General features: G+C 38.6%; 1 protein-coding gene and 1 long non-coding RNA gene across 19 annotated transcripts in view; one reads left to right on the top strand and one right to left on the bottom strand.

The window, feature by feature from the left end:
- Positions 1 to 18913, top strand: part of SOX6 (SRY (sex determining region Y)-box 6) — a 384360-nt gene that overhangs the window by 281626 nt on the left and 83821 nt on the right. The window lies entirely within an intron of this gene.
- The window catches only part of LOC106724272, a 38630-nt gene that overhangs the window by 6177 nt on the left and 13540 nt on the right, over positions 1 to 18913 (bottom strand). The window contains exons 2-3 of the long non-coding RNA XR_001360024.1: positions 13909 to 14129; positions 13564 to 13703 (exon numbers count right to left, since the gene is read on the bottom strand). This is a non-coding gene — a long non-coding RNA (uncharacterized LOC106724272). The remainder of the gene's footprint in view (positions 1 to 13563; positions 13704 to 13908; positions 14130 to 18913) is intronic.

Below are 18913 nucleotides of genomic sequence, written 5' to 3'. Positions count from 1 at the left end.
ACCTTTAGAGAACAGAGGGCATTTGCTACAGTAAACAATATATTATATTGCTACTTATTCCAATTCTCTCCCCGTATAAATTTCAGGACCAGTTGCCATTTGCTTTCCTCCGCTATGTTAGCATTGGTCCTTCAAGTAAGTCAAGAAGAATGTTAAGGAATGGGGACCACTATAATGAGGTGGTCATGTAAATTTGGCCTTTGAATAGCTAAGATGTTAGATTGTTTCTGAAGAAATATCATCTTAGAAACTAAGCTCTGAATGACTTTTTTTTTAAAGGAAAAAATGGTTTCAGTGTATTGATTCATTGTAGGTGATGACTTTCAATATAATAGATCCTTAAGGTGATCTTGTTTAATTTTGTTTTTAATTAGGAGTAATGTTGCCTCATAGTTGTAGCTTATAGTAAACACAATCTGGTACCATGTCATGCAAAATAATACACCTGTCTCATGCCTTCTTATTAAATGATACATGCTCTCTTTAGCAAATACAGCAGTTAAATATCACACAGCTTAAGAATTTCTAATTAAAACATCTCCACATGTCAGCATATTGGTAATGTATTATTTTAATCCATTTATTTTGTTTATGAAACAGTGACATATGTTTAGATTGTGAAATATATGAGCCTTAAAAATCACTTTATTGAAGAAAATTAATTCCTACAATACTGTCTCGGTAATGTGTTCACTCACCCAGTCAGTCACTGGCGGCACTGCCAGTCTTAATGTTGGGTAGACATACTCACCAGTTTTATCTGCACAACAGTCTCGGGAAGAAGCAATAACAGTTCTTTTTCTTAGCTCCAAATGGTAAGGCTTTCTTTCTTTACTTTTCCCCCCCTTTACTCATTAATTCATACCTATCCCCCCAAAACCCTTTTGTTGCTTCTTTTTTTTTTAATACAATGAAGGATGGGACTGTGTGTAAGTATAAAGGATTCTGAAAGACCAATCAAAATTAAAAACAAGCTAGTTACCTTTTCAAAGTTAGACACAGTAATTTGTTTGTCAGCAGGGAGATGTTTGGGTCAGCCCTGAGATACAGTGACTGTCAGCAGTTATTCCTACAAGACAAGTAATTTCACTCAATGTATTACTGACAGATTGCTCACTTCTCTGATTCACTGGAGAAAACAAACTTAATATTGTTACAGGCAGAGTTTCTGTCTTCATTAGCCTCAGAGAATGATTTTTATCGAGCATTCAAAGCCTACCATGCTTTAGTTGGAACATATTTTAACAGATGCGTTCTTATAATGATAGTATGGGTAGTCGTCTAAATGAAAGGAATTAAATATGAAAAATTTTAAAAAAACAATATAAATGCATTTTCACTTTTATTTGATGGGCACGATGTATAGTTCAGGGAAGATGTGAGGAAAGGAATATAATTGGAGCCTTAAAATACTAGAAAAACCTATCAACTATAAGTTATTCTCAAATGAAACTATTTAAGTCTTGCCAAGTTTGCAAAGATGGAGAACAATTGAAGTTTTTGCAAAAATAAATCCAAACACATATTTTATTTAAATGATGTCGACAATTTCCATGCTACAAATGGAAAGTGAAGAAGTGCCCATCAACCTTGAGAATGCTCTATCTCTATTTCCGTTCCAGCCTGAATCTTTATGGTGTTGTATTTAGATGCTCTTCCTGGCTCCTACCCCGTCTTCTTGTTTGCAGTCCCAAACATGCCTCAGTGCTGTGGAGGAATGGGAGGGTGAGTTAGTTTTGCTGGGTAGGCTGGAGAGGTTGTGATTTCTAATAGAGAGCTGAATAAAGAGTTGATTAAAGTGGCCTATTACTGGCTACCCAGTGAAGAAAAAGGAATACACTGATTCAAAGCTTGTTTTGAGGATGCCAACCAGGGGGTTGTGCTTTGAGGAGAAATGCTTACTTTCTCTTAATCAGCCTTCCCTCACCCCTTTGACTTGAGAGTGTGATGGAACTTGGGAGGACTGTGATAGCTTGGACTAGATGAACTGGGGCTAATGGAGTGAGCTCCATTTTGGAGTCATTTTATTGGATTAAAGTTTCCACTATTACTTACTTGCTATGTTGTCCTGTACTGGTTTCAAGTTACCTTCTTTTTAGAGTTTGTTCATTGTAAAAAGTGGCTATTTTTTCGCAGGGTTTTTATGAATAGTAAATGGGATTATGAGGCATGTGTTAGGTTTCCAAAAATAAAAAAGAAATCATCAAAATAAGGGAATACTTTCCAGCATCCCAATAAGCAGTCAATTCTACCCTCGCTTCTCTGCCTAAAGCGCTTCTGATGGGTAACTCTAATTTACTAGAATGTAAGTCACTGAATTCAGGGACTTAAGTCTCTTTTGTGTACTGTTGAATCCTGAATATTGCCTGGTTCAGTATTTGATAAATTAATGAATTTTATCTTTGGGGGCCATCTGGGACCTGAACTTCTATGAAAACTTCTTTTGGATATATTCAATCAAGTACTTTCTCTTTAGGAAGCATTATTTTATGTAAATAGCTTTTCATTTCTAGGTAGTCTTCTTAAAAAAAAAATAGCAGGCACCAGGAGAATCCTGATGTAGGTAAAAGAAATGTAGGCAGATTCAGAGAAGGATGTAAAATATGAAGATATTTCCTAGCATTTAGAAATCTGTCTTATTGTATTCAGTGAAACAGAATAAGTTTATACCTACTCACAAATTAAAACATTAGATTAAACTGGACTTTCTTTTAGAAAATTTATTTTCAGTTGGTTTTAAGGTAATACCTAAAAGTTAAGAGAATACAACATTTCTTACTTAAGCCCTGTTAATCACTGTATTTATGTAATTTGATTGCTGGGATGTTCAATTGTACTCTCAGAGATGGCTTAGTAGGAGCCCAGGACCTGGGAACTACAAAATCAATGCAGTTCTGTATCTTTACTAATATACAGTTTCCACCAACATTCTGTTAGCTCCAGCCTCACTAATTAAGCCACTCAACAGGGAGCTCCCAGTTTATGAATACTGGTATTTAAATAGACTCTATGTTACGTGCTGTTTTCTAAAATAGTGACAGGTATTTTTATTCCTTTTTTTACCAAACTGGATTTTGAGATACTGTTTGGTTGGTACCATGTATCATATCATATATCTGTCTGTATATAATGAACTATCTTGAAAATTAGAAAGATGATGTAATTAAGGATATATTGGAAGGTTAGAAAGCAAAATGTTCTGGTGTTTGCCCTGGCGGGTGTGGCTTGGTTGGAGCATTGTCCCGTACATCGGAAGGTTGTAGGTTCAATTCCAGTCAGGGAACATACCTAGGTTGCAGGTTTAATCCCTGGTTAGGGCGTGTACAGGAGGAAACTGATCAAATCTCCTCACATCAATGTGTCTCTCTCTTTCTCTCTGTCTTCCTTTCTCTCTCTCTCAAATCAATAAACATATCCTTGGGTGAGGATTAAAAAAAAGTTCTAGTATTTTAGAAAATGCTTCACTCCAGTTTCCAAACATAGAATAAGTCAGCTTAATACCTGTAACCAAACTTTGAAATAATATATATACCTATGTATCTATAAATCTATATCTTTATCCATATCCATATCCATATCTATATCTATATCTATATCCATATCCATACCTATATCTATATCTATACCTATACCTATATCTATATAATCATGATTTTCAGTATTTCATTAGTAATTTCCATAATGCTATTGATCTTGAGCAGCATGAACTTAATAAAAAATAAATATGTGATAAATACGCATAAAACTTTTATTACTTAAAATGTACACAGGTGTTGACTTTTTCAAACCCTGTAAAGTGCAACATATAGTGCTCACTCGTCACCAGTTTGAAATAGAGGTGCTTTTAACCTAGACAGTCCATGTTCGGACTGTTTATCAATTTTTCACTTTAATTCACCTATTCCTTTAAATTAAATGAATAAAATCATGTTACTTGAAATTACACTAAGCTTTGAATCTGATTGTTACAGTGACATAACCCTTTTTTGTGTTAGGGTAATATTAACATCTTTTTTTTAAGGAAGGTTATCACTAAGGGATTATGTTCAGGAAATTTGAAAAAGTTTGTATGAAAATCCAAACAATAAATTTAATCATTCAATTATTCAACGAATATTTGTTTAATGTCTATTATGTGCAAGGTACTATTCTAGATCAATGGTCCTCAACTGGAGGCATGTTGCCCCCTAGGGTTCAGTTGACAATATCTGGAGATATTTTTGATAGATCTGACTTGAGGTGGGGATGAAGAGATCACTGGCATCTAGTGGGTAGACAGGCCAGAGATGCTACTGAATATCCTACAATGCATAAGACACATCCTTATAACAAAGAATTATTCAGTCCAAAAATCAGTAGTACTAAAGTTGAGAAAACCTATTCTAGATACTAGGGCAATATCAGTAAATAAAACAAAGTTCTTGCTGTCATGGAGTTTACATCCTCATCTGAGAAGGAAAAAATAGGGAAAGAAAATATAGTAAAGACTTGTTTTACAAATCTTAGTCATTTTAACAGAAATATCCCACCCAGCTCCCTGTGCAGCTGAACCTAGGTGGGCAGATTTTAACCAATTGAGACTTATTTGATTGTTTAGCCTCAGTTCTTAGTTTCATTTTGATATTCAAAACTAATACTTTTATTCTAGCTAGTGACTTCTTGCTAGAACAGTCACAATTCTCCTCAGGCTCATCTTTTCTTTTTAAAAAAATGTTTTTATTGATTTTAGAGAGAGAAAGAGAGAGGGAGAGAGAGAGATGAAACATCAATGATGAGAGAAAATCAGTGATCAGCTGCATCTTGCACCCCCCCCACTGGGGACCAAGCCTGCAACCTGGGCATGTGCCCTGACTAGGAATTGAACCATGACCTCCTGGTTCAAAGGTGGATGCTCAACCACTGAGACACACCGACTGGGCCAAGCTTGTCTTTTCAGTTGTATTAAGCATACCATATATTCTGGCTTTCCATGAAGGAATATAATTTCTGACTGTTGTGGTATATAAGTCTATCTTTCAGAGTGAAGTAAATATGAAATTTGGTTGGGGCCTGGGAGCTGTTCATTAGTTTTTATAGGATGCTGTTGAGATTCCATCAGATGAGTAGAATCATTTTTGGCAGATAACTTGTATTTGCTGTGTGAATTGGATATTATGAAGGAAGCCTTGATTTCTTTCTAAAAACAAAACAAAACAAGACGGATATAAGAATGTTGTGGAAATTATATATGTATACATCTATATACATATATACATATGTAACACATGTTATATAATCTTTTTCAGTTTAATAAGTAATTTATATGTAGGCTTTATAATAAATGTGCTTTGATATTATCACCATATTTTAGAAGAAGAAAATGAGACTCAGATGGGTAAGTGACTTGGGTCAGATTACTAATCTATTAAATAAAATTGGACTATAATAGATGGTTTAAGTGTATTTTAAAATTTACTTCTTGACCAGGATTCTTTGCTTTAAACTGTGCTAACTAATATGTAAGGACAGTCACTTAGAAGCTCTCTTGCAAAACTTACTCTTCTCTTATTATAATATTCAAGTAAATTAAAAGTAATTTAATGAAATTATAAAAGGGAAAAATTTCAAAGTCAACATGACATTCTCTGGATCCCAAAGAGTTTTTGCATTTTCCAAATATCTAGTTAACTGTCCAGAAGAAACTTGAAGCCTAATAGAATTTAGCAAGGATCAGAAGAACTATCATGCAATCTGTCTTATCATATTCTGTAGCTTTCTTCTGAGTAAAGTGTTTAAAATGTTGCTGCTGAATGCCAGAGCTCTATTCTTTTGAGAGTTGCTGGGGCTGTCCTATAATTTCAAAGTTTTGATGAGTCTCCTGGAGTCGCTGGGAGTGTGTCCTTGCCCATCCCCAGTCCGTGCTGCCCTCTGAGCGTGTTCAGCAGGTTGCATGCCAGCAGATGAAGCAGATGTTTGACCATACTGGAATGGAGCGCCTGCTGCATCAGGAGCTGGGGATTCCTCTTGACATCTGGACATGGCTGGGTCGGGATGCCTGCCTCAGGCCAGGAGGCTGCAGGAGCCATGGGGCAGAGAGCATAGAGTCTTTGCTGCTCTTTAAGCGATTAGTGCACCGAAGCAGCAATAATGTTGAATTATCGCTTGGCTGCTTTCTTCTCAGGAATCTTGGGATAATAGGAGAGTCAGGAAGGAGCATTTACAGTAAAGTCATGTTCAGAGAGACAAAACTAATTATAGAGTATTAAAGAGCTTTATTTTAAACAATTTAATTTACAAATAGCCCTGGACAGTGCATGAAACTTTTTAGAACCATAAACCCAGTGTCTTAAAGGGACTTTTTTCATTTAAAATGGTTAGTATAGAACTATTATTTTAGCAGTTTTCCAATTTTAGAGTTTGACCAAGTTGTGCTACTGAAGATACAGCATTCGCTAAAAAGAGAAAATATACTAATCCTTTAGCTGCTGGTAGAAAATTCTCTTAGTTGATGGGAAGGATGATTTTTAGGCAAGCAATGGACTGAATTCTGCACTGGCTTTCATAGTTGTTCTTTATCACACTGCAGACTGCTCTGTACTTGCTACCCAGAGATGAAATCATCTGTTACCCCAACTTCCTTTATGATATGTGTTGTTGAAGCACAATGGATGTGGAGATGGATAGTTTAAAATGTATGTTGTCACATTATGTTTTCCTTTTCTACTTTTTCATTAGTGAGACCTCTGTGCTCAAAGAAGTCTTATAAACAGATTATGGCCATTTGTGTTCACAGTAATATATTGGAGAAGAGCGCTATGTTGCTCTCACTTAACCTCACATATTCTAAGGGGGTTATATTTAATTAACACTGGTGAGAGGCTGACCTGAGGGACTGTGGAAAGTGATTGAGCTGCATTTTCCAAGCTCTGGGAGAGAAATTTTTTTAAAAATTAGAAAGTACTATTTTCTGAAATTCTCTCTAACTAAGCTGTATTTCAATGGACCATTTAATGCTCAAATGGACAAAGGTATTACTTCAGTCATTGAATTGTATCAAACTCCTTCTCAGAGGCCCATTTTGAAAACTCTATAGGAAAAGTGATTTAGCATCACATTCTCATTGGATTATCACTCAGTCTGTTTAAAAAGAGGGTCCCCAAATAATGCATAAATCATTAGCGCAGACAGTACAGGTGAGAGTAAGAACAAGAGTGAGAAGCCTTGTGAGATAGTAGAGGCCTGGATGTCACTTCTCTATCCATTTAGCAATAGTTTTAATAAAAAAGGGCTTTCTTAGTTGCAGGACTAAATAGTCATATACAATTCACTTATGTCCAACCATACCACCTCTTCCACATTTTCTGATTATGAATCACTATCACCACATACAGATGTACCTCACATGAAACAGGAAGATGCTGTGAACCATCAAGTGGTGATGGACAGCCATACATTAGAACAACGTGCTTACTTTTTATCCAGCAGCTAGCTGGCTCTCTGACATGTTTTTCATCTATACAATCGTGAATAGCTTGGAGGTTTCAAGAAAGCAGTGCTTGGTTCCAGAGGACTCCTTCAGTTAAAAGAGCTCTGGCCCTAGCCAGATTGGCTCAGTGGATAGAGTGTTGACCTGCGGACCAAAGGGTCCCAGGTTCGATTCTGGTCAAGGGTATGTACTCCTCCCCAGCCAAGTCCCTGGTCAGGCCTGTGCAGGAGGCAAGCAATCGATGTGTTTCTTTCACATCACTATTTCTCTCTGTCTTTCCCTCTCTCTTCCACTCTGAAAATCAATGGAAAAATATCCTTGGGTGGGGATTTAAAAAAAAAAAAAAAGAGCTCTGTGAAGTTGAGCTCATTTTCTCTGCACCTCAGTCTCCTCATCTGTGAAATGGAGATAACAGAACCTCCCATACTATGAATATTAAATGAGTATTGTAAGCAATTACCTAGCACAATGTTTGCTATATAGTCAATACTCTATAAACATCATTTCTGTCCATGTCCTTATCTCTCTTATTTATTCATTAATTTAACTGATATTTTTAAAACATGTGCTATATACTTTAGTACTCTACTAAGCAAGCAAGCTAAGCAAGTTCCTGCCTTTTTATAGTATTAGTCTAGAAAGGAAATGAATTAAATGAGCAATATTTCCAAGTGATAAGAACAGATAACATAAGGCTGGTCATCTATCTACACTAATAAAAGAGAAAGATGCAAATTGACTGTACCTTTATGATACCCACCAGCCAATCAGGAGTGAGTATGCAAATTAACCCAACAAAGATGGCAGGTTGATTTGCATATGCAGGCGCCAAGTGGCCCGGGACAGGGCGGGATGCTTGTGTCATCGCCATGGTGACAACACAGGTGTTCCGCTCAGCCCCAGCCGCTCCGGGCCTCTGGGCAGCATGGGAAGGTGGAAAGGAGGCTCCAGGCAGGAGCGAAGGCAGTGCCGGCAGCCAGGGGAAGGAAGGCCCATTCTTGCACGAATCTTTTAGTATATATATAGAAGCCTAAGCGACTGGTGGATCATTCTTGCACGAATCTTCGTGCATCAGGCTTCTAGTATATATATAGAAGCCTAAGCGACTGGTGGATTGGTCGACAGGCCGACTGGCCGGTAGCTATGATGTGCAATGACCACCAGGGGGCAGATGCTCTGACCAGTAGCTATGACGCACACTGACGACTACCAGGGGGCAGATGCTCAACACAGGAGCTGCTGAGCTGTGGTGACTTGGCAGCTGCAGTTCTCAGGTGCTGCACCCAGAACCAGAGAGGAGGGAGCCCGATTCCAGGTGCATCTCCCGAGAACCACCCTCTTGCAATCCAGGACCCCTCAGGGGATGTCGGAGAGCCGGTTTCGGCCCGATCCCTGCAGGCCAGGCTGAGGCACCCCACCAATGCACGAATCCGTGCACTGGGCCTCTAGTTTATTATATGTGTGTAAAAATATACTCATTTACTGATTGATGAAGCTGGTTGTATATAGACTCTTTAAAATCTTCTTATCCAAATACAAATGCCTGATGACTGCTCCTGAGACACAGTGCAGTATTCTTTAGCAAGAAGTAATAACCAGACAGTGATTTAGGTACTTTAAACTGGACTTCCTACTAATCAAGAAAAGATACCACCACATTGAAAGAAAAGCCTTCACAAATAGACAATGAGATTGTGAAATTGAATGGACTTCCAGAGCTAAAAAGGCCCTCAGCATCCTTGAGGGTCAAATCCCAACCCTTCCACTGGTTCCATGAGTTTTAGAAAATTAATCATCCTATACCCAGATTCTAAATAATGGGATTAGGAGTAATACCCGCATAGGGCAATTGTAAGGAATAAATAAGATAATGCCTGTGAAAAGTGCTTGTACACTGTCAAGTATTATGTGAATCATTTGATTTTACAGTTGAAGAGACTTAGGCCCAGAGAAATGGATTAACTTAACCTTAGCCACAAAGCTTGTAAGTGGCCTGCGTTAGGATGTACAGAATTGTGAAGCAACAGTGTGAAGAACTAAATTTGATTGTGTCTCATAAATAAATTTTGGATGAATTGAACTGAATTAAAACATGGCCAAGAGGACAGTATATCTCATGCTTCTATCTATGAGCTTTTGTAGAGATATATCTTTTGAATTTGAATGAACCAACCTAATGAAAATTATCCTTTAAAAGAACAAAATAAGGCATATTAAAATATAAGACCATGTAACAGTGCTGGTAGTAGTGACAAGGCCAGAATATAAACTTATATTAATTTATATGATTAATTATTACATGAAAAAAGGACAAATTATTTCATTAGTTCAGTAACACATTAACTCCCTGAATACTTATTAAGTGCCTGCTGTGCAGTAAGCCCTCTCTTCTTGAACTTGATCCCTGCCCTCAGAGGGCCCACAGTCTAGTAAGCAATGTGATAATTGTTAAAAATAGATGTGTTTCCAGAGTAAAAATTAAATGGGAGGAGGAAGTGTTAAGCTCTGCCTAAGGAAGTGTTGGTGATCTTCATGGGTGAGGTGACGTTAAAAATAGAATCTTGAAGTTTACAAGGTTTATGGGGGGAGGATGCAGAGTGGCCGAGATGCAGAGAAGAGGAAAAGCAATCCAGACAAAGGACACAGCTGGCCCACAGGTGTAAAGCAATAGGCAGTGTAGCACGTTCAGTAAACGCCAGTCCAGCACAGGCTGAGTGCACGAGAGCAGTAGTCGGTGAGATTAGAAAGGTAAGCAAAGGGTCAGGTCACAGAATGCCTTTTACACCATGCTTGGGAGTCTGCAGTGCATGTGGTAGACATGATTTTACCCACACCATAAATGGCAAAGTGGTGTAAGGTACAGTGAACAACTTTATGATGTGATATTCCTCTATTAATTTGATCTCTAGTTTACATTTCCCATTACACTAGATTTAATAGCCAGGGAACTGTGTTTGGTGAGATTCATAGTCCCTTTAGTACAATGGCACGTGAAGCTGTACAAAGAGTGTAATGATACACACAGAATAAACAATACTCTTTAAAATGGAAGGAAAGCCAGGGTTCAACAATTTCTCTGGGAAATTTAGAGAAATCTTGTATTCTGCAGTTTGTACTGAACCCAATCATATTTAGCACATTGATTCTCAGTGAATAGGCCTTGCTGCTGTATTTCAAACAAATGATGAGGCAAGGAGTAAAAATCTATAAAGAAAAGCTATGGTTCTTCTAATTGTTAATGCCTTGCAATTATGCCCCTTTCTGGAATAATAAAATGTTCCCTGGCAGAGGTCAGGATCTCTGCCACTGACTTATTAACAGATCCTCTTAACATCTGTCCTGCAGACTGTGCACTTTATTAGCAGACAAGAGACCCAACAGACTTAGCCTGCTGTGTCCCTTTTTCACATTCACACAGCTGTGGATTAACTCAGACTTTCCAGGAGAGGACCAACCAGAAGGGATAGTAATGTTGTTGGCTGATCCTAAAAAGATGGGAGAAAAGAGCAGAAACAAATGTTGCCCGAGTACAATTCAGTGTTTTTAGGGTGACAATTACCAGCCTGTTTGAAAAAGGAATAAAAGCAGCTATTTCACTAAAAAAGGAAAGTCTATTCATATCTGTGTGGGAACCTAATCAGGCTCTTGTTTCCAATGACGATGACTCCACAGTCGCACCAGGTCTGGGACAAGAATGCTCCTTTTGTACGCCGATAATGTGGAAACGATAAAATTTCCCTTAAGAGACATATGTGTTTACATCATGAGATGTGTTATTTGACAAAATGCTTTGTTCTCCTCATATTTTCCATGCAGAGTTTCATGCTGGGTTGTTTGGCTGGAAATCTTTGATTAACTAGAATTAGTAGCTGAAATAAAATAGACACTTTTGTTTTATGAGTCCTCTTGCTGAGCCATAAATTATAGTACAACATATAAGGAGTGACAGAAAGAAGTGCTGATTTGAACCTCTGACCCACGACAGGCACAAAAACATAAGATTATTCCTTCAAAGAGCTGCATAGCGACATAAATATTCCATGGTCCGCTCGGAATTATGCCCTCTAAACAAACTAAAGCTGTGATTTTACATCATGCAACGTGAATTTTCTAAGGGTGTTATAGTAGGCTTAGCGGAGATATTGAAATTCTGCACAAGCCCCCCTAAATGAGGACTTTGAATGCCTGAAGGTTTTTCTGTTGAACAATGGACAAAACAAAGTTTCTGTTCCCTAAATGAATAGCCAAGAGCAGTTGCCCTCTTTCTAGAGAAGTGGCACATTTTATGAATCGCAAGGCTTTCTCAAAGCCACATCAGGTCGTAGTGTGAACGCCTTAGTTCCGTGGGGCACAGCCTTAGAGCATTATCCCAAAGGAGAGGGCTGGGAGGGGGAGACATTACTAAAAGCAAAACAGAAACTATTAGCTTAACCATGAAACGTTTCAGGGGATTGGTGTCTATTCTGCTCAGGATTTTTTTGTTGTTGTTGTTAAATAATTTTATAGGATTATTTTTAAACTTTTAGTAAACATAGGATCTTTCTGGGCTTTCCTGTAAGCAAGGCCTACCTCACTGTCCTCAGTCAAACTAATTATGTTGTTTGTGTTAACCAGCCACTTCCACAGGATAGACATATATAAAGCCATCACATTGTACACCTTAAACTCACAGTGTTGTCCATTATCTATCTATATAAAAGCCTAAGTGACCATCGCAACCGAATGGATGACCGAACAGGCTGCCTGGGGCGACCAGGCCAGCAGGGGGGTTAGTGAGGGGCGACTGAACGACCAAGCAGCAGGCTGCGGGGGGGGGGCAGGCCAGCAGGGGTGTTAGTGAGGGGCAGCCAAACGACCGAGCAGCAAGCTGCATGGGGTGACCAGGCTGGCAGGGGGGGCAGTTAGGGGTGATCAGGCAAGCAGGCAGGTGAGCGGTTAGGAGCCAGCGGTCCAGGATTGTGAGAGGGATGTTTGACTGCCAGTTTAGTTAAACTGGCAGTCGATCCCCTGGATCGGGCCTAAACCGGCAGTAGGACATCCCCCAAGGGGTCCCGGATTGGAGAGGGTGCAGGCTGGGCTGAGTGGACCCTCCCCCATGCACGAATTTCATGCACTGGGCCTCTAGTATCTCAATAAAGCTGGAAACAAACAGCTAAGTGTGCCTGATGATGCTGTTTCACAGTAATTTATAAATGCTTCCTTTACCACTCATCATATTGAGTCTTTCTCCCTCTCCTTTCTGTTCTTGCTGTGAGCTCCTGAAAGACAGCATTACTAGTATTCTTCATCTTTGTTTCCCTAATTTTTGCTAAAGTAATTCAAAATTCAAAATGTTTTTCTGAGTAAGATTTTCAGAGTAACATCTCTGAAAAAGAATATACTGATAAGAATAAGAATAAGAGCCTGCAAGTATTGAGTCTCTAGTGTTCCCTCTTCTTAGTATGTTATGTGCATTAATTTACTCCATACAGCAGTCTTTTGGAGTAGGTACTGTTATTTTTGCCCATTTTAAAGATGGGGAGATTTAAGGCCCACAGAGATGAAATAACTTGCAGAGATCATAGGAAACGGGTTCTTTCTGGCTAGAGTGTGCACTCCCAGTCACTGAGCTACACTGCTTCTCAGAGCAGCATGTAAACCCTATTTTCCCAACTTCCTTCTTCAGTCCTTTATGTTAACCATTACCTGCTTCATCTGCTACAAGGAGTTGTCAAGGAGGATTATTGAGATATCTATCAGAATCATATCTAGTGACAATAAAGCACCATGTATGCTTATTACACACTATTTGAATAACTTTTACTATGGCTGCTATGTGTAAGATATCATTCCTTTCTGCTAATTAGGGAGGAAGCCATGGGTATTACTGTAAAATACAGATGGTGTATTTACATACTGTAAAATATGCTGAAGTTCTCCAATTGGCAATACTGATCATTTGCAGTTTAAAAAATGACAGTTAGTAGAGGTGGCTCTGAAGTAGGGGAAAACATTTTTTCAAAATAATAATTAAAAAAGCAAATAGAAGAGGATGTTATACATTATTTCTTGCTTATTTTACTTGAACACTTAAAAGTTAATTCAAAATACATCCTTACCTCTGTCAATATTGATTAGAAGTGCACAGTTCATATTGATATGATCAATATGGAATTTATGTTTAATAGATCTGTACATTTCCTCATAGGTATGAATTTGGTTCATTGGCATGATTCTGGTGTTCATGAATTCAAAGTCCCTGAGAAATTAAAAACCAAATTCAGTTTAAAAACAGTAAAATCATTTCCATATAATAACATGTTTACTTCCAACCAGCAACATTTGTTCTATTGATCAAAGTTTTAAAAATAGCATTTGGAAAATATACTTCCATGCAATTTTGTTTTCCCAAATGTATATATTTTTTAACAATTTAAGTAAAAACTTTTTTATTGCATGCTTACCCATATTTGTCTTCATTCTGTGTTGTTTGAGAGGCTTTATTATGGATGGAAATTGAAGGGCATTGAAGCTGGGCAGTTGTAGAATATTTCTCTAGCAATAGCATCTGTTTTTTTGGCAGTCATTGAGGGCCAAGGCAAAGCAGCCCTGGCATATCTCCAGATTTTCCTGTGGGTACTGCTAAGGGATTTCCAGGTCTGCCATGTTGTTATAATTGTGTTTCCTAGAAACTCAGAATATAATTCAAAGTCTGTTAGATACTACATAAGGTCTACATGATCTGGCCCCTTGTTATCTTTTTGACACCTGACCTATTACCCTTCGCCCAGCTAACTCTGCTCCAGCCACACTGGCCTTCTTGCTATTCCTCAGACATTACAAGCACAAGCACATCTTTGCCTCAGGACATTCACCTATCTTTTGCCTCTGCCTGGGATGCTATCCCCACATAATGACATGGTTTATTCCTTCACGTCTTTCAGGTCTCTACTCAATTGTCCCCTTCTTTTCGTTTTCCTGATTTCCCCTATATTTAAAAATCCCCTCTCCCCCATATTCATATGCCTGGTCACGTTATATTTCATAGCACATATCACCACCAGAATTACTATTTATGTGCTTATTTATTTGTCCTCTGTTCCCCCCTCCCTTCCCCAACGTTTTCTAACTGCTCACTTCTCTTTTCCCAAATAGTACCTGGCCCATAGTGGCCACTCAGTTAATAATTTTTCAATGAACCTGAATCAAAATTCATCTTTTGTTTGCACGGTAACAATGCTTTTAAATATTTGGAACCAGTTCTACATTCATGTATTAAAAGTAATTGATTGGCCCAGCCAGCATGTCTCAGTTGTTGAGCATCAACCTATGAACCTGGAGGTCATGATTCAATTCCGTGGTCAGGGCACAAGCCCCGGTTGCCGGCTTGATCCCCAGTAAGGGGCATGCAGGAGGCAGCCAATCAATGATTCCCTCTTATCATTGATGCTTCTCTCTCCCTCTCTCCCTCTCCCTTCTTCTCTGAAATCAATAAAAATATATTTAAAAACAAAAAGTAATTGATTAAACTCAGCACATGTCCTCAATATATATACCCATTGAAAATTTCTCTGCAGCTTAGTTTATGGGAAATCATGCTTAGATTTCAAATTCAACTTCTTTGGCGAGTTTGTGTATCTTATTGATAGAGTGAAGATGCACTAGTTTAAGGTTCCCCTGATGAGCTGGGCTTTGTGCCTAGAGAGTTAAAGGGCATTACAAATGCGAGCTGCACCACTTGGAGCACAGTCCCAGAGCGGGGCCTCTTCAGCTTTGCCTGCCTGGCTCTTGGAAACAGAAGGAAAACAGTCAGATTCATTCCCCCAGTGCCAATTTCCAACTGCCCTCATTATCACTTCTTCCAATATCTTCCTTCAAGAACCAAATTACTAATTGTTTCAATACTGAACTTTTTTGTTCTGTACATCAAACATGTATTTACATATTTTATTTAGCAACTTAAAATAAAGATACTTGGAAGAAGCAGAAAGAGATTGAGTTTTCTTGTTAAAACTATTGGGGACCAGCTGGTGGGGCTCAGAGGTTGAGCGTTGCCCTATGAACTAGGAGGTCATGGTTCCATTCTTGGTCAGGGCACATGCATGGGTTGTGGGCTCCATCCCCAGTAGGGGCTGTGCAGGAGGCAGCCAATCAGTGATTGTCTCTCATCATTGATGTTTCTCTCTCTCTTTCCCTCTCCCTTCCTCTTTGATATCAATAAAAATATATTTTTAAAAAAACTATTGGGAGCTGTGTTTATTCTTAGTGACTTGTACTGTGCAACTATGTTCCATAAGGAAAAGCTCTTATGAGTGCATTCCAATATAATGACGACTAGGTGCTCTGTTACCTAATGGACTCCATGTTGTTTTTATTTTTGTTTTTTAATTTTCTTCTTGTAAGGGTAAGACCTTGACCTGAGCCTCTCTCCTATTCTCTCTCTCTATCTCTTCTATATAACTTCTCCTCTCCTCTGTACCCCACATATTTTCTCCACTCCCCCATGCCATTAGCCCGAGTTATGTCAGAGGAGCAAGCTTCTTTGTGCTTGGGAAAATAGGCAAGAGGATCTCTAGCCAGGAAAACTCTTTTCAATTCATTTTTCTTTACTTGACATTCTTGAGCCTGCTGCAGGGGATAATGAAATGAATTAAACAGGTCCTGGCTCTCCAGTGGCTTATAGTCAATGCGTGTCCATTTTTCCTTTGGCTGTTGTGGAAAGGCAAATGGCAGAAATCTCAAAGGAGGTGAAATAGGTCTGCTCTCACCTGAGACAAATTTTTGGCCCTTCATGTGTATTTGCATAAACTTTAATTTTAAAAATCTAAAACACCTTAACGTGATTATAATTACCTTAACCTAATTACTATGGTTACATTTTAAAATGTGCACATTTTAAAACAAATATTAAAATAAAATTCTAAAATGTAAATTATTCTCGGGTGCCCAATGATTACTTTTCAAGTACATATCAGATAAAATTCTCTTTTAAATCCTAGGGTAGAAAAACATCCCCCCCCCTTTTTTTTGCAACTCAACCCCAAAGCTCTGATAGAATGTACAGATTCTATTTGCATCACTTCCCTAAGAGAACAGAAGACAGATAAATGAATCCATGTGAATACTGGATGGGGAAAATAGGGAGCCTGGGTTCTAGATGTTATTCTACCTATTGCTCACCAATTGGTATTCTTATGCAAATACCCCCCCCCCATTTGAGTTTTCTTCACCTGTAAAGCCAAGGGATTGGATTAAATGATGTTTGCAATTCTTTCTTCTGTTGACATTGTGTTATCTGATGCTTCTTGCAAGAAAATCAGTGCATTGCATGATGAACCCACATGCCTGTAGGTTCAAGGAGAAGAAACAAAGAAAGATGACCTCCAGTGCTGGGGTTTCTTTTGGAGAGGGTGTGAGAAAAGGTAAACTAAGAAAAGGTGTAGGCAGAAATAGAGCAATTTCAAGCAGATAGAGACAAGGATGATGAAGAAGGGGTTTTAATGGTCAGTGTTAAAAGAGCATCTATTAAATGTTAGTCATTATGTTAGGTGCTAGAGACATAAAACAAATAAGACTCAGTCTTCACCTTAAGGGACTTGTAGTTTGGTGGTAGAGAAGACATGAATAAAAGAAAAGACATTTCATGAGTACACAGAGATAGAGGATGTGAAATGGTAGGAACACAAGGCAATGGTCAGGTAAGGCTTAAAGAAGAAAGTGATTTTTAAGTTGAGACTCAAAAGATGAGTAGAATTACGACAAATCAGAGAGATTAATAAGAAAGGAGAAATAATATGGCAATAGAAAAATATACAGAAGGGGCAAGGAGATTGACTTGGCAATTAACCCAATATATGAAAGGTGGGTGTGGTGGTTCTTCCCCCGTTCCTTCTCCCACCTCCTATCTACAGCCAATTTTCTTCAGTGTCATATATTAAGGGTAGAGCTAAACAAGTACCTTCTATGCTGAAAACAAGGACTTCAGTTCTTTCCTTCCATAAAACCGCAGCTATGTTTCCTGGATCATTTGTTGACATTGGAGGTTTATGAGAAGTAAAAGTATTTGTGATCTCTTTCAAATTATTTGTAAGCTCTCTCCCCCACCCCTCCTTCAGTCTGTAATGACTTGTTACTGACACACTTTCTTTCCTGTGCTGAACAAGCACTAAATCAGGCTGCTTAATTACCTCTGTCTTCGTTCCACCTCCTCACAGCCGAGCCTGTCCAGCTTTGCAGCAGCCTTGCCTGGTAGGCAGAGGAATGGTTGTCTGCATTGTTTTGAGAAGGATCTCTCTGGAGAACTGAGCCAGGCGTGGGGCCTAGTGTTAGCTTCAATCAAGTAAATAATGACATTTTCTTAAGGATACCCCTAACCTTACCCTGCTTGTTTCTTTCAAGTAGGGTTCCCCTGAGTAGAGTCGGATACACAAGAACAGAATCTGAGTTAGCCTGGGCTAAGCCTGGGATTCCCAGACAATGTGTGGAACCCCAGGAAATGGGGTGAATATGATGGTAAGAGTTGAAATTTCAGTCGTGTCTGTGAATCTCTTCTTATAGAAAGGCATTTCCCTTCTCTTCCTTTCCTTATTATCCACCAATTGGCACGTTGCATTTGAGGGAGAATTTTTTTTTCTTTGGGCCAGATTCTGACAGGCCACTTAAAAATGCCCTTTCTAATTGAAATGATAAAACACAGGAGAATTTACTCCAAAGAGAACCAGTGTGTGAAGTTGTGCCTGCTTTCTTTACTGTTGGTTTCTGTATACTGGAGCATCCTGGTGCCAGTTTAAAGCCCCTGTTAGTGTCCATTTTATCAAATTCTCCTATTTCTACCCATACTCTGCATGGTTCTTTTTACTTTATCAGTCTATTAAAACATGTGTCACTAGGGTATTTCAGGTGTCTTATGTTATGGCTTAGAGATTGGTTGGAGAAGGGAGTTGTTTGCATCAAAATTATGCCTCTTGCTCCTTCCAGGTGCTGGTGGTCTCCATCTGAGGACTGTGAAATGCCATTTTAGAAGAAGTAGCTGTAAGACATCTGGAATTATAGTTTGCTATTTGAGAGCTCAGAACAGCAGCAAATTCAGAGTCTCTCTTCTCCTTGGACAATGATCCTTGTCTTGTGTCTAGGGACAGGAAATGGGTTTCATTGTGATTCACTGTATAGCTTATTTAAAATAATTTAATTTTAACCTGAAAAAGCAGAAAGTACATGGGCTTAAAAGTGACACTGACTCTAAAATGGGTAATCCTATCTTATATAATGCTTTTGAAGTTTAAATAATAAATGGAAAATGCCTAGCACAGTACCTAGGTTAGTGCTCTGTATGTTTGTTGAATTAACACATGAATGAATGGGGGTGTTGTCCCATGACTGCATGACCCATTAAGTGGTTATGTGAAAACCATGTGATTATGAGAAAAAAGGCCTTGAACCTCCCCCCCCCCGCACTCTCCATTGGAGATA

The sequence above is a fragment of the Myotis brandtii genome, unplaced genomic scaffold (assembly GCF_000412655.1).
Source record: "Myotis brandtii unplaced genomic scaffold, ASM41265v1 scaffold782, whole genome shotgun sequence".
NCBI lineage: Eukaryota > Metazoa > Chordata > Mammalia > Chiroptera > Vespertilionidae > Myotis > Myotis brandtii.
Note: the sequence above shows the minus strand (reverse complement) of the source record. Positions and strands in the feature narration are given on the sequence as shown.